Raw genomic sequence first — 2500 nt, 5'->3', positions numbered from 1 at the left:
ACCTGCGATTTTTGACCTGGATTTTTTTGTGCAGCCTTCACATAATATTACCAAGGTTCCCTCAAAATTTCACGAAAAATGCACGAGCCAATTCTGAGATATGAAAATTTGGCTCCTCCGTTGCAACGCTCCGAGCCATCGTTGCAACGGCGGGTGCCTCCGTGGGGGGCGGGGGAGCCCGGCGGCACACCACAACCACAACGTGCTTGCTAGTGTGCCTAGGGGATGGCAAGGCAACGTGCATCTGGCTGGCATTGCGCCCAGCAAGCCTTTGGGCAACTCGAGTTTCAGCATCACGACTCCCCTCCCCCCTATAATAGGCTGCCGAGCCATTACCAAAGTGCCACGGGTAGACGTCCTTTTCCGTGAGGAGACATACTAAAGGAAAGTGCTCTAGAGGTCGAATTTTGACGCCGTTTTTTGCAACAACCTCTAGAAAAATAAGAACTTTCCATCCTCCAAATTTGGTGAATTTACACCGTGCCGATTTTTTTTGACGATTTTTTTACCGCCCGGAATGCCGGAAATTCAAAAAAAATGAAAAACGGAGCAAACATGCGATTTTTGACCTGGATTTTTTTGTGCAGCCTTCACATAATATTACCAAGGTTCCCTCAAAATTTCACGAAAAATGCACGAGCCAATTCTGAGATATGAAAATTTGGCTCCTCCGTTGCAACGCTCCGAGCCATCGTTGCAACGGCGGGTGCCTCCGTGGGGGGCGGGGGAGCCCGGCGGCACACCACAACCACAACGTGCTTGCTAGTGTGCCTAGGGGATGGCAAGGCAACGTGCATCTTGCTGGCATTGCGCCCAGCAAGCCTTTGGGCAACTCGAGTTTCAGCATCACGACACCCCTCCCCCCTATAATAGGCTGCCGAGCCATTACCAAAGTGCCACGGGTAGACGTCCTTTTCCGTGAGGAGACATACTAAAGGAAAGTGCTCTAGAGGTAGAATTTTGACGCCGTTTTTTGCAACAACCTCTAGAAAAATAAGATCTTTCCATCCTCCAAATTTGGTGAATTTACACCGTGCCGATTTTTTTTGACGATTTTTTTACCGCCCGGAATGCCGGAAATTCAAAAAAAATGAAAAACGGAGCACACCTGCGATTTTTGACCTGGATTTTTTTGTGCAGCCTTCACATAATATTACCAAGGTTCCCTCAAAATTTCACGAAAAATGCACGAGCCAATTCTGAGATATGAAAATTTGGCTCCTCCGTTGCAACGCTCCGAGCCATCGTTGCAACGGCGGGTGCCTCCGTGGGGGGCGGGGGAGCCCGGCGGCACACCACAACCACAACGTGCTTGCTAGTGTGCCTAGGGGATGGCAAGGCAACGTGCATCTTGCTGGCATTGCGCCCAGCAAGCCTTTGGGCAACTCGAGTTTCAGCATCACGACACCCCTCCCCCCTATAATAGGCTGCCGAGCCATTACCAAAGTGCCACGGGTAGACGTCCTTTTCCGTGAGGAGACATACTCAAGGAAAGTGCTCTAGAGGTCGAATTTTGACGCCGTTTTTTGCAACAACCTCTAGAAAAATAAGATCTTTCCATCCCCCAAATTTGGTGAATTTACACCGTGCCGATTTTTTTTGCCGATTTTTTTACCGCCCGGAAAGCCGGAAATTCAAAAAAAATGAAAAACGGAGCAAACGTGGGATTTTTGACCTGGATTTTTTTGTGCAGCCTTCACATAATATTACCAAGGTTCCCCCAAAATTTTAGAAAAAATGCACGAGCCAATTATGAGATATGAAAATTTGGCTCCTCCGTTGCAACGCTCCGAGCCATCGTTGCAACGGCGGGTGCCTCCGTTGCAACGAAACCAGCCAACGATGCACCTAACCCAGCATCCGTTGCAACGCACCTTGCCTCCGTTGCAACGCGCCCAGCCAACGTTGCACCGTCCCCTGCCTCCGTTGCAACGCGCCCAGCCAACGTTGCAACGCGCCCTGCCTCCGTTGCAACGCTCCCAGCCAACGTTGCAACGCGCCCTGCCTCCGTTGCAACGTCACCAGCATCCGTTGCAACGCGCCCTGCCTCTGTTGCAACGCGCACGGCCAACGTTGCACCGACCCTAGCATCCGTTGCACTGCCCCCAGCCAACGTTGCAACGCGCCCAGCCAACGTTGCAACGCGCCCTGCCTCCGTTGCAACGTCACCAGCAACCGTGGCAACGCGACCTGCCTCCGTTGCGACGCCCCCAGCCAACGTTGCAACGCGCCCTGCCTCCGTTGCAACGTCACCAGCATCCGTTGCAACGCTCCCAGCCAACGTTGCAACGCGCCCTGCCTCCGTTGCAACGTCACCAGCAACCGTGGCAACGCGACCTGCCTCCGTTGCAACGCCCCCAGCCAACGTTGCAACGCGCCCTGCCTCCGTTGCAACGTCACCAGCATCCGTTGCAACGCGCCCTGCCTCCGTTGCAACGTCACCAGCCAACGTTGCAACGCGCTCGGCATCCGTTGCAACGCCCCCAGCCAACGTTGCAAT

Source organism: Arachis ipaensis, chromosome B7, assembly GCF_059453495.1.
Source record: "Arachis ipaensis isolate K30076 ecotype BB chromosome B7, ASM5945349v1, whole genome shotgun sequence".
Taxonomy (NCBI): Eukaryota; Viridiplantae; Streptophyta; class Magnoliopsida; order Fabales; family Fabaceae; genus Arachis; species Arachis ipaensis.
The sequence above is the reverse complement of the archived record's forward strand: the minus strand, read 5'-3'. Positions refer to the sequence as shown.